Raw genomic sequence first — 6,000 nt, forward strand, 5'->3', positions numbered from 1 at the left:
GACAAACTTTGAGGTTCTTTCTGTCTTCACAACCTTGTCAAGGTTGGAGATCAAAGAGATAAGACAGACAAGAAAAGGAAGGAAACATTTTTCCTGGTTTGAAGAAATTTATGGCATTATAAACTAGAGACTAAAAATTGTAACTGAAATGTAATATCTTTACTGCAAATTTCCAAACTATGATTTAAATACTTCTGTAACTGCTAAAACATCTTAGTGGATTTTTGGAGGTTTGCAGTTAGGATTAAGATTGTGTGCAAACAGCAGCTTTTCTCCTCTTTCTGAAGAGTGATAGATACATTTTGTTCTAATATTCCCATTAGATTCTATGTATGCTTACAGACAGTATCTGTATCCCTTTGCTGGAGAGTAGGAAACTATTATCTGGGTTTCAAATGCTGGAATAGAAGAGTAATTGTCTATGACTCAAATGGTCTCAGGAGTTGTCCTTTTTTGTAGCATATAAATTTATACTGCCAGACTACCTGTCACTATCCTCTATTCCAAAAACAGATCAGCATTCACCAGAACAGTCATGAATACTGGAAGATAAGACTTGATCTGTGCAATCACAGTGTCTATCTCCCAGGATCTAGTAATGACTACTTTACATAGAGGTACACATGCTTGCCCATGGCTGCTAAGCATAGGTCAAAGACTAGAATTCCTCAAGTAGACTTTCACAGCTCGAGAGATGGTAGCATTCAGGTCACTAAAAGATTTTCTTCAGAAGAAATGGCAGAAACAGATGTGTGTATGCCTTCTTTGCCCATGGTAAGAGCTCCAAATCAAGGGATTGTCTTGCTCCTTATCTCAAGTTGAGGAGTTGCCAAGTTTGGTAGGTCAGGGATAAATCTTTGGATCTTCTTCTTAGAGTAGGGAATTTCCTGATACAGAAATACAACATGCTCCTTGGAGAAAAAGAAGAGTACTCATTGAATTCTTTTTTTTTACATAGCACTCTACATTTATTTTTTTTGAGATTTTTTATTTTTACTTTACAACACTCAGTTCCACATAATTTTGAGTTCCAGATTTTCTTCCCCCCTTCCTGTTTCCCTCCCCAAGACATTGACCTTATTTACATAATCGTCAAGTTGTAAAGAAGAATTATGACCAATGGAATGAATCATGAGAAAGAAGAAACAAAACCAAAAAAAAAATAAAAAAAAAAAAGAGAAAAAAAAGAAAGGGGAAAAAAAGGTGAGCATAAAGTGTCCCTCAATCTGCATTCAGAATCCATAGTTCTTTCTCTGGATGTAGGTAGCTCTCTCCATCATGAGTCCTTTGGGGTTGTCTTTGCACCTTGTATGAATCCAAAAAGTAATATAAAGTGTCCCAAAAGCTGTAGTATGGTTTAAAGCATTAACATTTAATCATTAAAGCTTAAAACTTAACCAATACTTTTGGGACCCTCAGTATTAACTGTATAGGTTCAATATGAAGGAAACTGAATATTCAAGAGCCCTTGAGAATTTATGTTTTCTAGGAGACATTCAAACTACAGGGTGGCACTAAAAGTCAGAGAGGGAATCTATAAAAGCTACAGAGTCGCCAGAATGCCATAATATTGACCAGATGGCAACCACAAGTTCATTTTCCTTTACTAATGGGCTAGCCCAGTGTTTATGTGTTTTGTATGGAAGGGAAATAGGCTGTCCTCTGAAAATCATAGGTCTGTCTCTTGGTTGTTGCTGGCAAGAAACATTGTGAGGCATCGAGACACCGAAAAATTACCATCCAGCATGGTGTGCCTGCATCAAAGTAGTCTCTGTGCTCTATGAGCAACACGGAATTGCAGTAGCTCAAAAGAAATGTGAGATGCAGAAATTTAGAGACATCTCCATTCCAGATGTTCTTATGGACTATTTATACCTGATCTGTAGTAGAGTCTTCTAAGCTCATATTAGGCTGATTAGCTACAGTTAGACTCTCTGTACATTGACCCCAACATAATGATGTCATTTTGGTCCTCTGTGAGTAAGAAGGACAACAGTTATACCATGTGCTTTGTGTATCTTCAGAGAAAATTGTAAGGACTCTCCACTGCAATTTTTGTGGAACAAATTAAAGGCAGTTCTGCTAATCATTTGTTATTTTTAGAGCTTCTATAGTGCTAAGGACCCTGTTATTCACCTGTGGGAAGACTTAGTATGCATTCCATTGTTGTTCTTGTTTGTCCTTCATCCTTGAAGAAGACAATGGCATCAGGAAGGTGATGTCATGACTTGCAAATGAGTGAAGGCTTTACAAATTCACCACCCTTACTCTTTCCTCTGGAGCCTTCTGGATCCAGTGGCAAGATATAGATGAGGATGACTAGAGATGGCCACAGATGCAATGGGAAACCTTAGCCTTTTTAAGCTAAAGTCTTTCCCAGGTCTCAGGTTGTCTGAGGCAACACCCATTCAGTGATCAAAGCTAGGTAAGAAATGAGGCAGAGAAGGGCCTCTTCTACCTAGTCAAAAAAAAAGTAAAAGAAATCAGTCTGGGAGGTGAAGATCATCAGGGTTTCTGGCCAAAACAAAAACAATTGCTGTTTACATTCACTCTGAGCCACCAGAGCCTAAACAATGACCAAAGGAGGCTTGGGCTGGGGCCTATTGTTTGCCAATCAGTGAGAACCAGTGTGATTTGGATTTAAGACATGGTCCTTAACAAACAAATCTAACCTGTAAATCCCAAAATATTTTGTGAGATTTCAGGGATCAAAATTTATATTCCTTTTGGCAGAGCTCCTGCAGGTAAGAGTATGATTCCCTATGTGGATAGAGGGAAGAATGGAAGGATCTAAGGATGGAAGGAAGGAAAGAAGGAAGGGAGGAAGGAAGGAAGGAAGGAAGGAAGGAAGGAAGGAAGGAAGGAAGGAAGGAAGGAAGGAGTTGCATTGCCCAACTGAAACTGGCCAGTTGGATCCCCAGTGGGGCAGTTACTAATACTTTGTTGTTTGTCCTTCATTCTTTTTATTTTCCAGTTCATCTTTTAACTTTTTTTTTGAAAAATTCCTGACATCACAGAACTAAACTGAAATGTATTAATATTCCACTCTTACATTTCAATGACAAAAACAGAAAAAAAAAGATCCCCAAAAAAACCCAAAAACAAAAAAAAGGGAGAAGCTTATAAAACTAAATATGGTTCTTAGCATTAACAGCTGAACAGAGAAAGGAATTAAAATGCTGTAATTAAAAAAATCATGAGTGGATGATAAAGTTGTGTAGAAAATGAAAATTTACAAACTATTTAAAACCTGGGATTGCTGACTGTTCAGAAACTACACAGATGGGTCATGGGTGGGAAACAGCAGAAGGGGGTTATGGGTGAGTCTGCATTGTTCTAGCTGCTCCCCATGCCTCCTGTCTCTGAGGAAAGACTGACATTGATTAGATAATGGGCCAGGCTAATACTGGCAGCAGATCCAGTGATGGTAACCTGCCAATCAGTAGATCTTCCACTGGATTAGCAATTTTGATCTGAGCCCCAGACATCTGATGAATCTCATTGATTTTGGCACCTTGACGCCCGATTATGCAGCCAATTAGGTCATTTGGAATGGTGAGTTCATGAGAAGTAGTCTGAGCAGATGCATCCAAACCTGTCCAATAGCCTTTCACCTCTGGAGAGCTGGATTCAATGCCACTGAATCCAGTGTTGCCATGCATCAGGGAAAGTGAGACTGTTGCTTTGCCAACTGGTGCAGCTTTGTCAAATCTGGCTGTGGAATGGCATACTGTCCTTGAATGGTACAGGCCTGACCACCTGCAAAGATGACTGGAGAGCTGGACAGCTTGGACCAGTATGGGATTGTGTGGGATGAAAAACCCTCACTAATTAAAAAAAGTGATTTTTAATAAGGAGCCATCTCAGGGTGGGAACGGAAATAAAATTTTATTCGATTCTTGCGAGAATAGGGCATCCTCTGCCAGAACAGATCCACCAAGGGAGGCCCCATAAAGGAGCAAAGCACCAATAATTATACCTAAGGCAAGAGAATTCCCGCCTACCTCTTACCCTTCTCAACATTGGTTGGGAGGTGGGCTTACAATCTGAGCACGAAAAACTAGACAAAGAACCGGGAAATCAAGGCACAGAAACTCCAATTTCCATTCCCTTAGTTAATGATTACAACTGAGGTGGCATCTATAAATCTAAAGAAGGAGAATAAGATAAGGGGAGGGGGAGACCCTCTCCATTCTTCTACAGTACTTTTACAGTAAAGGAAAGCAGGTCACAGTGACCCTATTCTTACTTAGCAAATCTTTAAACCAGAATCAGAAGAAAGAACAAAAAGTTTCAGGGTAAAAAAAATAAATTTTCCCAGAGGCTGGGAATCAGGTTCTCATGGCCTCAGAATTTTTCCACTTCCCTATTTCCCTATTTCTTGATTTTTAAACATTTCTAAGTATAGATATGAATAGATATAGATATATATTTATACATATATTTTCCCTGCGAAGTTTTCACGTTTTATTTTCTCACTACCTCACCCAGGATGGTCACGCCCTTCGGGGGAGACTCCAATGATAGATTGTGGGATGCCAGCAGTAGTGATGGCCCGCTCAGTTGAGTTTTGTAGCATATCACCTGCCACCTGGACCTGAGCCCCTGTACTCTCTCTTATTTCCTTGATCCTGCATCCTCCTTTTCCAGTGAGAGAGCCACACTGACTAGCAGGGACCACAAGCCTCAGGGTGACTTGGGGGTCTGCTGGTAGCTGTACTATTGGTCATAGAGCTGCTGATGTCCTCTTCCAGTTTGTCAATAATCATTGCAAAGGCTTTAAAGACGGCATTGGTGGGTCCAGTCAGAGTAATTATTCTCCCAGGAGAATTCCCTCCTGAGATGCTGATAAGCGCACCACTCTCTTCCTGCATCTTCTCGACCAATTCTCCTTTCTTTCCAATAATGCTTCCAACTTCCTTTCCACGCATAAGTAGCTGGATGGTGAGAGTGACATTTAATCCACCTTCAATCACACCGGTGCCCATGTCGAACAGTGTTCTGGGGATTTGGACTTTGTAAAGTGGTCAAGCCTTTGTTCACTGGTGGGAGTAGAAACCAAAAGCTTTGGGCATGAGGTGAGTGAAGGGAAAAGGTGGAGTGGGTGGGAAAGGGAAGGGTAGGAGGCAGGGGCGGAACAATAGGGGCCTGCAGGAAGTCAAGGGGCACCCACCCATGGTGGAGGAGGAAGCAGGGGGAAGGAGGAAGTGGGGAGAGCAACCCCGGGGCAGGTGGAGGGCGTGTGCTGCTGCCTCTCTGTCCTTCATTCTTGAAGATGCCCATGACATCAGAAAGGTTGCGAATTGGATGAGCTCTATTATGAGTATATTATAGATATTCCTGGAATAATTCTATGTGGAACCAATGGATCAAGAGGAAAAAGAAGTGATCTTCCCAACCCTCATGACTGGACTTAGTTCTTGTGAGTCTATAGTCTTAAGGTGTCCTAGGTCATGAGTTACTTCTGAATATTCTGAAACTATGGCTGAGAAAAAGTGAACCCACCATCTTAAAAACAGACCTAGGACTAGAATCCATACGTTCTGATACCCAGGACTATTTTGTACATCTCTCTGTGATGATATAGTTCACCTTTGGTGCATTATTCCTTATTTTTCTTTGAGCCCCTCTTCCAATCTTCTGTCTGTACTCTCTGGTTACTAATGATCTCAAGATACCTCATTGATCCATGGGACAGCTGGCTTTCCTTGAGTGTTAGAGAGGGGTTAGATCAGCCACATCTGAAAGCCAGCCCTCTTTCTCTAGCTGTGGATTGGTCCTGAGGATTAGTCATGCTCCTAATAATGAAATAATAAGGGTGAGCTGGGTACTATTAACCCACCTCCTTTTTAAAATATCCACCAATCAGGGTTGCCAGTTCATCATACATACCCTTTGAGGTAACAGGTGACTACTGAGTTACTTGTGATTTGAAGACTAATCATGATCATTTGAGGAAAATTATGTTGATTACACGTCAAAGGCCAATTAGTACTAGGA

The 6,000-nt window shown here is 40.9% G+C and overlaps 1 pseudogene; it reads right to left on the bottom strand.

The window, feature by feature from the left end:
* Nucleotides 1-3,305: 3,305 nt before the first annotated feature.
* On the bottom strand, nucleotides 3,306-5,018 carry LOC118838902 (annotated as a pseudogene).
* Nucleotides 5,019-6,000: the final 982 nt, after the last annotated feature.

This window comes from Trichosurus vulpecula, chromosome 2 (genome assembly GCF_011100635.1).
Source record: "Trichosurus vulpecula isolate mTriVul1 chromosome 2, mTriVul1.pri, whole genome shotgun sequence".
In the NCBI taxonomy this organism is placed as follows: Eukaryota; Metazoa; Chordata; class Mammalia; order Diprotodontia; family Phalangeridae; genus Trichosurus; species Trichosurus vulpecula.